Below are 12962 nucleotides of genomic sequence, written 5' to 3' on the forward strand. Positions count from 1 at the left end.
TTTATGAATTTTTACCAAATACAGGAATTTTCAGATGGTCTTCAAGTTAGCCAGTGTTTGACAATTGTAAATAGTTTCTCTTCGTCTTCCCAGAAGAAATTCAATTTTTATCTCAATACAGAAAAATTCTCTGTAGAACACAGACACTATATTTATGGAATAATACTAACTAGGATTAGCATAATGTGAGCATTTATGTGCTATACATTCATCACCTTCTGATCTAACACAGTAGTCAGAAATATTCAGATCTCATTAAAACTCTGATCCCAGCTTCCTGAAACTGATTTAAAGAAATGGAGCATGAAAGCAACTTACAATTATAAACATCATTTCACATCACACATCAGAGTAAGGGTACTTTCCACCCTTACTCTGATGCTTTTAAAATTACCAGTAACCATGAGCTCAATCATTCATCTATTTGTGACAACATAGGTTGGGAATCAGCTGCTGACCATTTCTGAAAGTTAATCAGGGTTAGAGAAGCTCTGCCTATTCACTTTGAGGGATAAAATGTGTTTAAAAAAATTATCTAACATCTTTTATTCTTAAAAGGCAACTGATTTTCCATACCTAACTTTTTGCCAAAAGTTAGGTATGGAAAATCAGCGACACTTTTTAGATGTCACTGTAAACTGAGCTCATGGCTGTTAGTAATTTCATAGGAAATAGAGGGAGGAGAGAGAGTATAACAGACAAATGCCATCTCATGTAAGGAATACAACAGATAAAATAGATTATTTCCTGGAACATATGGGTAGAAACTTCACAAGAATAAGTATAAAGATCGGGGTTCCCAACCTTTTTGTTTCCTAGAGCACATTCTAAAATACCGGTAGGGCAAGGGCACATCTACTTTTTCAAGCAAATTTTTTGAATTCGTTTGTTAAATGAATACATACAAAGTATACATTATAATCAAATGTTTTTTACTTAAAAGTTTACATTATATAAAAATTTTAATATATATATATATGTAAGTTAGTGTGATCTTTGGCATTGCATTTCATTGGCTAGTGCTTCATAATTAGGAGAATATGATGATATTCCAGTTCTTAAACTGGAATGAACAACTTCGAATGAGCATCTACTTTACAATGTATGCATTTAATACTCATCATGTGTCATTAATGCATGCATCATATAGCATGCCATGAATTGTTGTGTGATTATTTCAAACTATATGGCACAGAGTTGAACAGCGGTGGGCACACACAAATTGGTCGACGGGCGCAATGGTGCCCGCGGGCATAGGGTTCGGAACCCCTGATATAGATGATAGAGGAGACAATCTTGTATTTATCTTGTATTGTAAAGTATTTATCATTATTCTGTCAGGAAATTTGAACAGATAGGGAGGAATTTATTATCAAGCAAAGATCATATCCAAGCAACTATAGCTATGAAAAAAGTATTTTGTTTGTAAATTTCAAGATCTTCCATAACTAATGTCTTAAATCCTGTGTCCTTGCTATCCTTGAGTGAAACAGGGTTAATCATATAAACTCCAGTGCTACCAAAAATGCGATAATTATCTTTCAAAAGGAGAGATTTCACAATCATTTCCACTTACTCTTGACAATATGTAGATCCACAAACCAGATTACATCTCTTTTCTTGGACTGAATGACATATCTAGCCTGACCTGACACAAACGTATCTCAGCCAGAGCTGCCAAAAGACTTGAACTTTTCCACTCATTTTCCATACATTTGCTGAATAAATCACAAATCCATCCAATCCTGAAATCAGAGAGGAGAGGCCATGCACCAAAAATTCTCTCTACAAATCTTTGATGTTATCTAGAAGAGAGTAATCTATGTAATGAACCCCCCCCCCACCCCTCACAGACAATGTTTCTGCTTTATACCTCTTTTATAGGTATTTCTCTAGACAATATTCTGCTTAACTAGTCATCATTCTTTTACACTTGTAAGAATACGAGTAACTGTTGGTCAACATCCATTTACAATCCATCTAGAACCATAATGAAACAACTTCTCTTTTCCTTCCATAATCTACTTCTGTTTTCTTTGGAACAGACTCTCTCATTCTGTCTTCCCCAAAGACTACATACAACCTTTGACTGTTCCAGAAATGTGTAACAGATTCTTTCTTTTCTGCTTCTCTTTCCCATATGTCACTGATGTGCTATAGGTTTCAACCTTTCATGTGTGAATCTGATTCAAAAAGCAACAAAAACTCTTAATGTATTCTTAAGCTGGTTTGCATGTTATTTGGGATGAAAAATCCAAAATTCTGGGATATAAAAACCCTATCACCCTTCTATATGAATCAAATAACTCACATTTAGTGGATAATCTAATCATCAAAGTGGATTAGAACAGCATAAAAATTTCTTTTTTTTTTTTAAATAACGAAACCTGTGGCGAGATCATAATTAAAAGAAACACACGTATTAAACACACATTCTGAAGCCCTATTACACAGACCAAATTTAAACTGCAACGACGTTCTTACTATTCCTAAAGTATGGGAAATTGTCATACAAAATTGTGTAAAATAATTATTATTAGCTTTTTTTCCCTTCAGTAACACGTTACACGTGTTTAATGAGATTCTATTGTAATCATGCACCCTAAGTGTATGTTATTCCTATTATTGTTTAAACTACTGTACTGATGATGTCCTAAGATACTTAGGATGAAATATTTACAAGTAAATAATTTTCACTGTGGTTAATACGTGTTTCTTTTAATTTTAATTATAAAAATTACTGAATTGCAATTATCTTTTGAGTTGTATTTGCATTCTTTGCTACATGACCACTCATATCTGCACCCATACATCCTCATTAAGTGTATAGTTCTATATGCCCAAATAGTGTTAGCTTAAAGTAAGATTGTACTTTTACTTTATGCTGCCTTGATTGGCTGAGTGGAGTGTCTCTACTTTCTAATCTACAACTATGAGTTTGAATCCCACTGTAGTACACATCATCATCAATTTCCTGATATGCACCCCCAAGGGATGTTTGGGCTACTACAACAGCACAACATGATTAAGTTTATATTATTATCATAACATTATCATTAATCAACAATTTTCTTCCAAATCAGTCTATGACTTGTGAGCACTCCAATATTGTCATATCTAACACTTTGTGCTTCTAAACCACTTCTGAAGGAATTCAATCCACATAGCCCTTGATCTTCCTATGGGTCTCTTTCCTGCCATCTTGGCATCAAACACCCGTTTTGCCAAGCTTTCCTTACCCATTCTCTTTAATGGGCCATACCACCTTAGTTCTGCTGACACATCCTTGAATGCAAACAATGCCATGTTCATTTCTAATATCTTCATTTTTAATATGATTTTTCCACTGCTGCCATCTCTTCACTACCTAATTTTTTTAAGAACACTCATACTGTGGTCTTTATTTTTACTTTTTTACTAAATAATTTAAGGAAATTACAACGTAAACTAGGATATACATTAAAATAAATTTTAATATACTTCAATATTTCGGCAACGTCACGTTGCCATTTTCAAGGAACTTAAGAACAAGACACGTGCACACAGGCACAACAAACAGTAAGTGAGGAAGAAGCAGGAAGCAATTATTTCTTCTAAAGTCCTGATGGTGCTCCCTAGCGAGCAAAGTTGGTATTATTGGGCGATTGGGCTGAAGGTCTTCTGATGTAAGTTTCCCAAATTTGAGGCAGTCTCATGCAGCCAAATTTGTTGAGGTTTGGATTGTTTCTTAGGGATGAAGCTGATTCCGTGAAAAACCTTTCATATTTGTATTTACTACAGTGTATTATTGTGGCTTTCTTCCACCGTATTTGGCAGGTATCCAGCGCATAGTCAGCAAGACCAGAGTGGCTGTATTGGTGAAACCGGATGTAGTCCTTGTGTCCTGAAATTCTGATATTTGCTGTCCTGCCTGTTTGTCCAAAGTAGGACAGCTTACAGCTGCAAGGGACCAGGTAGGTCTAGGGGGGGGGGGGGTTGGTCTTTAGTAGAGCGGATAAGGGTTGCCAATTTTTTATATGGTCTGTAACAAGAAGTTAAGTCATGTTTTTTTAGGATTTTTGTAATTTTTTTCGAGGTGCCTCGGATATAGGATATGGTGATGGATTTAGAGTAATCCTTGTTGTGAGGGATGGGGGGGTTGTGGTTTACTGGTTTCAATATTTTTTGGTTTTTTTTTTAGGGGGGGGGGATAGCCATTGGCTGAGAAAGTGTTGAGAATGTGGTATAGTTCTGTGGTTAGGGCATTGCCATTTGAACAGATAAGTTTAGTCCTGTTGTGTAGTGTCTTAATGACTCCATATTGTTGCGAGGAGGGGTGGTAGGATTGTTGGTGAATGTAACTGCCTGTATGGGTGAGTTTTCTATAGACTGAGAAAACCAAGCTTCCATCAGGCTGGCAGGTGACTAGTGTGTCTAAGAAAGGAAGGCAGTTGTTTTTTCTTCTTCCAGGGTGAATTTGATTCTGGGGTGTTGGTTGTTTATGTGTTAGGAAGGAGAGGAGTGCATCGGAACCATGTAGCCAAATAGCAAACACATCATCTACATAGCAAAGCCAAATGGTTGGTTTTTGTGGAGCAGAGTTTAAGGCTTTCTCTTCAAAAGTCTCCATATAAAAGTTGGCCAAGGGTGGGGAGAGTGGAGAACCCATGGCTGTCCCCTCTATTTGTTAGTAGAATTTTCCTTGCCAAACAAAACAGACTGAGTTCATTGTGAACTGAAAAAAGCGCTGTGATATCAGAAGGAAATTTAGCTTGGATTAGCTCTAAGGATTCTTTGAGAGGGACATTTGTGAATAATGAGGAGACATCAAAACTGACCATTATGTCAGTGTGTTTGAGTGTAAGGTTTTCTTTGCTGACTTTGAAGTGGGCTGAGTATTTTATGTGTGAAGGTGTGTTGCCAGTATAGTGTGAGAGAGCTTTGACCAAATGTTTAGCAAGTTTGTATGTAGGGGAATCAATGCCATCCACTATGTAAAGGCACATTTTCCTTATGTATTTTTGGGAATCCATAAATACAGGGGGGGGGGTTTAAATGGTTTTAATTCGTTAGTGATTTTCACAGGCCAAGAGGTGACCTTCTTAAGGAGCTTGTGGAGTTTTCTAATTTGTGAGTTGGTGGGATTGTGCTCAATAGGGAGGTAAGTGCCCCAATCTAACAATAGAGCTTTCAGCTTACCCTGTGTAATCCTTTTGGTTAAGCAATACTGTGGCGTTCCCTTTATCAGCTTTGGTGATTATTATTTCCTAGTTTTTCTTTAAGGGGTGCTTAAGGGTCAAAGCTGTATAACTGAGAGGAGACCTCCACATAGCCTTTAAAGGAATGCGGAGAACCGACCAGGGCTTCTGACCTAATGTCCAATCCTCACCTTCTCGTGGTGCACCCTGTTGGGTATCTACTTTGATACTGAACGAACGAGGATGGGCTGGCAATTTGGGATTTAGCCGACCAAATTGTATTCTTTTTGGTTAAACCAAAATAAAAAATGATGGTACAACATGACAAAATTTCATGCCGGCTGGGGCATCGCCTGGTTAAACAAGGCCCCCGTTGTTTTCGCCAGGGAACCAGGGCAAACAGCGAAAAGTCAGCTACTGGAACAAATCTGAAAACAAACCCCAACTCAACATCACCAGAGTTAAAGATCGGTACTATCAACGTAAGAAGCCTGAATGGCAAAGAAATGGAGCTAGCTGAGGAATTAGATAAGTACCAGATCGACATAATAGGGGTGACTGAAACAAAGAAGACCAAAACTGGTGAAATCTTTCCGAGCAATAAACACAAAATGTTATATTCAGGCAATAACAATCAAGGAAAAGAAGGAGTAGCCATAGTATTCAACACAAAATATGAGGCTAATCTTCTTGAATGGCAGTCAGTCTCAAGTAGAGTAATGTGGGCAAATATGAGAATGGGGAACTGGACAATGAGACTTATGGTCCCACAGAAGGTTCTACTAAGGTAGAAGTGGAGGAATTTTTTGAGGCTTTAGAAAAAGCAACTGACACAATGAAAAAGGAAAAGTTGGTCCTTGTTGAGGATCTAAATAGTAGAGTAGGAAATGATTGTGAGACATACAAAAATATTTTGGGAAAATTTGGAGAAAAGAGCAAAGCTAATAATAATGGCAAATATCTGTTGGATTTCTGCTCAGGACATGGACTGGTTATTACTAACATCATGTTCCAACATAAAAATGTGCACAAATTCACATGGAGAGAAGAGGCTAGGAATAAGAAAAGTCTCATTGACTATGTTATTGTTGATAGTGATGTTTTCTCCCTGGTGCAGGACACCAGAGTGTACAGAGGATTTCAAATTGGAAGTGATCACTATTTAGTCTTGAGCAGGATAAAATTGAATTTCATATTGAAAAGAATAACATGTAAGAAAGTTTTAAAGCGAATAAAAGTTGAGCAGCTCTCAGATGTAAACTGTAGACTAAAATACAGAAATATTATTGAAAAGAAAATGAAAGATTTTGAGAACAGGAATCAAACCTTGGAGATTCAGTGGCAAACTCTGAAGGAAACATTGATTGATTCTGCCAGAGAGGCATGTGGTGAGGTTGTGTGCAAAGATAAAAAAATCAGAACTCCCTGGTGGACACAGGAAGTTAAAGAGGCAGTGAAGGAAAAGAAGAAAGCATATCAAAAGTTCCTGGCAAATAAGTCAGCTTTTACTCTTACAGAATACAGAGACAAATGTAAGAAAGCTAAACAGTGTGTAAAACTAGCTAAACAAAAGTCATGGGAGGACTTTGGCAAGAATATAGAAAATAAATATCAAGAAGGTGGCAAAATATTCTGGAGGTTGTTGAAGAAGCTTAGGAATGGAGGAAAGAGTGCTGTAAAAGGAATTAAAGATGATAAAGGTGAAATGAAAACAGGAGAAAAAGATATCCTTGAAGTATGGAGAAATTACTTTGAAAAACTGCTACATGAAACAAGCAGTGATGACAGCACAGTAATAAAAAACACTGACCAGGCATGCAGTCAGGAATACATATCCATACTTGAAGTAGAAAAAGCCATCAAAGGCTTGAAATGTGGAAAGGCAGCAGTAGTAGATGATAATCGACCAGAAATGCTGAAGTATGGTGGTATAAGAGTCTTACAGTGGCTGCACTGCATAGTTCAGAAAGCCTGGACAGAGGGACGAATTCCCGATGATTGGAGTAGAGCTCTCATAGTACCCATATATAAAAAGGGAAATAAAACTGAATGTGAGAATTACAGAGGTATTTCCCTACTGAGTGTTCCTGGCAAGATCTATGCAAGTATACTTGAGAAACGGTTGAGAAGAATTGTGGAAGAAAAGCTTGGTGAAGAACAAGCTGGATTCAGGCCAAATAGAGGCTGTCAGGATCAGATCTTCACTTTACGACAAATAGTCGAGAAAGCATGGGAATATAACAAAGATCTGTATTTAAGTTTTGTCGATTTGGAAAAGGCATATGACAAGGTGCCAAGAGAGAAGCTATTCAATACGCTGCAGTTATATGGTGTCAATGGGGCATTATATCAAGCAATACTTAGTCTTTATTTGAGTTGTGAGTCAGCAGTTAGAATTGAAGGAAGTACAGGAAGATGGTTTAATGTTAAATCTGGTGTGAGACAAGGATGTACATTATCCCCTCTGTTATTCATTATCTATATGGATCACATTATGAAGGAATGTGGTATTAAACCTGATATCAAAATTGGAGATGTTAATGTCAGCTCTTTGCTTTATGCGGATGATGTTATACTTCTAAATAAATCCGCTACAAGTCTGCAAGATTCTCTGACTAAATTGAATAGCTGTTGTAATAGATATGGTATGAAGGTCAGCAATAAAAAGACAAAGACAATGAAAATAGGCAGAATCATTGAAAATGTCAACTGTGTTGTGAATGGAGAACCTGTGGAACAAGTAAAACATTTCAGCTACTTAGGGACAATTTTTACTGAAGATGGTAAACTAAATATAGAAATAGACAACAGAATCAGCAAAGCTGGTATCGTGGGAAGTCAATTGAATAAATTCATATGGAATAAGAAAGAAATTAGTCGGAACACTAAATTAGCTGTATACAAGACAGTGTTCAAACCAATTTTAACTTATGGATCTGAGAGCTGGATCAGAAGTAAAACACTTGACCAAAGACTAGAGACCGCAGATATGAGAGTCTTGAGAAAGATTAGAGGCGTGAACAGATGGCATCAATGGCAATATCATATTAAAAATGAGGATATTAGGAAAGAACTTGACATTGTCAGCATCCAGGAATGTGTTAGGAGAGCTAATCTCAGATGGTATGGTCACTTAAATAGAATGGGAGAGGAAAGATTAGCAAAACAAGTGTTCTCTGCCAGGTTGGCAGGAAAACGACCCACAGGAAGACCAAGATATAGGTGGATTGATACGGTACAAAGTGCCTTAGACGATAGAAATATAAGATCTGCTAATGTTGGAGTCTTGACAAGTAACAGACTGATTTGGAGGAAAATTGTAGATAGGAAGTTAATAATGATGTAATTTTTTCATGTAGTACTGTCATATCCTGTACACCCCTTGAGGGTACATGGCAGGAATTTGATGATGATGATGAGTTTTCTTTAATTCTAGTGGAGATTTAATATTTCCTTACTGGGCATGTCGGCTTTTGGTGGTTTAGCTTTGGTCAGAACACAAGCCACATCCAGTCTAATATCGTTGGCGGCGTGGTTTGGAAGGTGTCGGATCCCGTCAGCAGGTATTCTTCTGGGTGCGCAATGGCGAAGTTGTGGTCACGTGCGAGGACGTCGAGTGCTTCAGGTTTCACACTAAATGACGAAAGGTTGACTACCGTTTCGGTAGGAAGTTGGGTTTCGAGATCGAGTTCTTTTTTAAATTCTTTCTCCGCTGCAGTGCACGAGATGTTTTAAAAAATAAACCAAATTTCATGGCTTAAGGTGTTCGAAAGGTCATTTTCGAGTGCCTGGATAGCTAAGTTAGCATCATTCAGGAAACGGTGAGTCGTAGCGATTTGATTCCTGAGCAAAGCTTGGCTGGCACGGTTATAAATACGAAGAGCCTTTTGCGAAGAGAAACGGTGCTTGAATTTGACACAGGAATTACCTGGTTATCCCGGCAGCGTTTTAGGAAGACAAGACAATTCAGTTGTCTTGATAGCTTTAACTTTACCATAATGGCATGCTTTAAGTGCGATATCATCTCCATGGATTATCATAATTCTTGTGGAAAGGCTTAGACGTTGGTTATGCATTTTTACTAAATAATTTAAGGAAATTACAACGTAAACTAGGATATATATTAAAATAAATTTTAATATACTTCAATATTTCGGCAACGTCACGTTGCCATTTTCAAGGAACTTGAGAACAAGACACGTGCATGTAGGCACAACAAACAGTAAGTGAGGAAGAGGCAGGAAGCTATTATTTCTCCTAAAGTCCTGATGGTGCCCCCTAGCGGGCAATGTTGGTATTCTTGGGTGATTGGGCTGAAGGTTTTCTGATGTAGATTTCCCAAATTTGAGGCAGTCTCATGCAGCCAAATTTGTTGAAGTTAGGATTGTTTCCTAGGGCTGAAGCTGATTCCATGAAAAGCCTTTCATATTTGTATTTACTACGGTGTATTATCGTGGCTTTCTTCCTGTGGTCTTTAGTCTTTGATCAAGTGCTTTATTTCCAACTCAACTCTTAGATTAATAACTTAAAAGTAGTTAGAACACTGCCTTCTATACTGCTAGTTTAGTGTTTTGGATAATTTCTCACTTATTCCATATAAATTTATTCAGCTGGCTACCCACCATACCAGCTTTGCTTAGACTGTTGTCTATTTCAAGATTTAACTTGCATCTTTACTAAAAACTGTGGCTAAGTAGCTGAAATATTTTACTTGTTTTATAGGATCTCCATTCAGAATGCAGCTGAAGTTTGATATGCTCCTGCTTATTTTCATAGCGTTAGTCTTTTTATTGCTGATTTTCATGTTAAATTTGTTACAGCTGTTATTCAATTTAGTTAGAAAATCCAGAAATTTACACCAAATGTGTAATATCTAGTGTAATCATCTGCATAAAGCAAAGAGCTAAGTTTGACACCTCCAATTCTAATGACATTTTCTTTCATAATGTGATCCATATACATGATGAATAAGAGTGGAGATATCGTGTATCATTGTCTTACCTCTGATTTTACATCAAACCATCTTCCTGCATTTCATTCAATTCTAACTGCTGACTGACAACTTAAATATAGACTATGTATTGTTCTATATAATGTTCCACTCACCCCATACAATTGAAGTGTTTTGAAAGCCTTTCTCTGGGCACTTTGTCGTATACCTTTTCCAGATCTACAAAACTTAAGTACAGATCCTTGTTATTTCCACGATTTCTTGACTATTTGTCTTAAAGTGAAAATCTGATCTTGACAATCTCTATTTGGCCTGAACCCAGCTTGTTCTTGTTCAAGTTTCTTTTCCCAAATCGTTTTCAACCTCTTTTCAAGTACGCTTGCATAAATTTTACCTGGAACGCTTAGTACAGAAATGCCTTTATAATTCTCACATTCAGCTTTGTTGTCTTTTTTATAGATGAGAACTGCAAGAGCTCTATGCCAATCATCGAGAATTCAACCTTCTGACCAGGTTTTCTGAATTATGCAGTATAGCCACTCAAAACTTTTATACCTCCATACTTAATACTTCAGCATTTCTAGTCAAGTATTATCTGCTCCAGTGGCATTTCAACATTTTAAGTTTTTTTGACAGCTTTTCTACCTCAAGTACCGATATGAAATCCTCTTTGCGTTCCTCTTGAAAATTTTCTAGTACAGTTCTGTCACTGCTTAGTTCGTTTAACAGTTTTTCAAAGTAATTACTCCATACACCTAGCATATCGTTGTCTCCAGTTTTCATGTTACCTTTATCATCTTTGAATTCTTTTACAGTACTCTTTCCTCCATTTCAAAGCTTCTTCAATAGCCTTCAGAATATTTTGCCACCTTCCTGATATTTATTTTCCATACTCTTACCAAAGTCTTTGCATTACTTTTGCATATAGCTTACTTCCCTTACAGGAAGTAAGCTATATGCTATATGCAATAAGTCGGCAGATGCCCAATAAGGGCATCTGCCGACTTATTTGCTAGGAACTTTTGCTATGCTTTCTTCTTTCTCAGGAGTGGTTTTTTAACATCATGTGTCTAAGATGGTGATATTTATCCTTGCAGATAATTTTACCACATACCTCCCTAACTAAACCAATCAATGTCTTCTTTAGAGTTTGCCACTGAGACTCCAAGGTTTGGTTCTTGTTTTCAATTTGTTTCATTTTTTCTTCAATAATGTTTGTATAGTTGAGTCAACAATTTACCTATAAAAGCTGCTAACTTTCATTCCCTTTAAAACTATCTTACGTACTGTTCTTTTCAATGTGGTATCCATTTTTATCCTGTATAGTACTAAGTAATAGTCACTTCCAATTTCAAATCCTCTGTATGCAATTGTATCCTGAGACAGCATGATAATATCACTATCAACATGTAGTCAATGAGACTGTTCTTATTTCTTGTGTCTTCTCTCCACATGAACACTGCACATCTTTATGTTAAAACATGGTGTTAGTAATGACTAGTCTGTGTCCTGGGGTGTAACATAGACTGCCTCCATGTGGTGCAACCTGGGTAATGTCAAATAGTCTGCACTGAAGATGGCGCCGAACTTCCCCTCTAGGGATCCCTGCCAAAAAAGCAAGGATTTATTTCATTTTACCAGACATATAAAATGCTCACTTCAGATATGCCAACTGCAAAGAGAACTCTCCTTAAGAGGTTACAGGAAAGCATATATTCCTGGTTGGAATAGTAACAACCTCTATCATGAATTTATAGAAAAAGAAGACCAGACAGTATCTGAGGATCTCTGGCACTCCTTGGATAATGCAAAGAGAAAGAAATGGATTGAGACAGTTGAAATATCAATTTTTACATGTTCAAGTAGACAAGCATGGTCCTTGTTGAAGAGGTTGAATCCTAGTGCAACAGCATCCAAGAGACAGCAATCTTTGATGTCGATGAGAAGGCAAAACATGTAGCTGCAACTTCTAAGCACCCTTATGCCAGTAAGATGGAAATTTTTCCAGAATTTTCTTAAAAATTGTGGCAAGAATGTCATAAAATGGTTAACTAACCCATATAATAACATCTTGGTTTCAGGAAATCTTCCCTCTCTCTTTAGAACAAAAATAACAACCATTCTAAAACCAGGCAAAGATCCAAAATTAGCAGCTAGCTACCAACCCATAGCTCTTATGAGTGTTGCTCTTAAACTTATGGAAAGGATTATATACAACAGAATATCTCCCATCATAAACAACCTAATACCTCCTGAGCAAGCAGGCTTCAGACCAGGAAGCAGATGTTGTGAACAAGTACTGGCTCTACATCAACGATTGAGAATGGTTTTGAGAGACATGTGAAATCTATTGCTGTGTTCATTGACTTAACATCAGCATATGACACAGTATAGAGAAAGGGCCTGCTATTTAAATTTCTGGAATTAAAATTCATGGAAGATTCCATTTAGAAGATTCGCCAACTTATTGAACAATATGCTTAATAACAAATGGATACCGGTATTTGCAGGTAATTCAAAAAAGCTGACCACGTAAGCTTAATAATGGACTCCCTCAAGGCTCTGTACTATCTCCATTGTTGTTCAATTTATATATTTATGATTTCCCTCGAACCAATTCAAGGAAATTTGCTTATGCAGACAATCCTACAATAATCACACAAAGCACTAAGTTTAATGAAGCGGAAAAAATAATCACAAACGATTTGAAAATTCTGGACTCATATTTCAAACAGTGGCATCTAAACTTAAACCTATCAAAAACTGAAATGTCTACCTTCCATCTTAATAACCATCAAGCTAATTTCAAACCTAGTGTCTTCTTCAGAGATACA

This window comes from Typopeltis vanoorti, chromosome 7 (genome assembly GCF_054136105.1).
Source record: "Typopeltis vanoorti isolate ZY-2024b chromosome 7, IOZ_Tvanoo_1.0, whole genome shotgun sequence".
Classification (NCBI taxonomy): domain Eukaryota; kingdom Metazoa; phylum Arthropoda; class Arachnida; order Uropygi; family Thelyphonidae; genus Typopeltis; species Typopeltis vanoorti.